Below are 689 nucleotides of genomic sequence, written 5' to 3'. Positions count from 1 at the left end.
TTGGAAAGCAATAGTATATTGTATTTCCACCATACCAATACTATGTATGTAAATAACCTCGAGGGCATAAATAATAGTAAGACAATTAAGAAGTGATGAGTTTTGAGCATTTATTAGTTTTGTTTTTATTATAATTTATTTATTTATACATTTTAGAGACAGGGTCTTGCACTGCTGCCCAGGCTGGAGTGCAGTGGCCAGATCATAGCTCATTGTAACCTTGAATTGCTGGGCTCAAGCGATCCTCCTGCCTCAGCGTCTGGAGTAGCTGGGACTACAGGCATGTGCCACCACACCCAGCTAATTTTTTAAAAGACTTTTTTTTGTAGAGATTTGGTCTTTCTATGTTGCCCACGCTGGTCTTGAAACTCCAGGTCTCAAGTGATCCTCATGCCTCGACCTCCCAATGGGCGGGGATTACAGGCGTCCTAATAGAATTTTCGAGTGGCTGTATTTAAAAACTAGCTCACAAAACTACTGAACATTTAACAATCATATCTATATTCCGGGCACTGTTTTAGGTGCCTGGGAGGGGGTACTGCAGCGAAAACCAAGGCCCTGCCTTTGGAGAGTACATTCATGGTTTTGTGTGTGCGTACGTGTGTGTGTGCGTGTGTGTCAATCTATAAACAAATGTCTGTCTTATCAGATGGTGGGTGATAGTGTTATGGCTAAAAATTCCGTAGTGC

Source organism: Lemur catta, chromosome 4 (genome assembly GCF_020740605.2).
Source record: "Lemur catta isolate mLemCat1 chromosome 4, mLemCat1.pri, whole genome shotgun sequence".
NCBI classification, from domain to species: domain Eukaryota; kingdom Metazoa; phylum Chordata; class Mammalia; order Primates; family Lemuridae; genus Lemur; species Lemur catta.
This window is presented reverse-complemented; position numbering follows the sequence as displayed.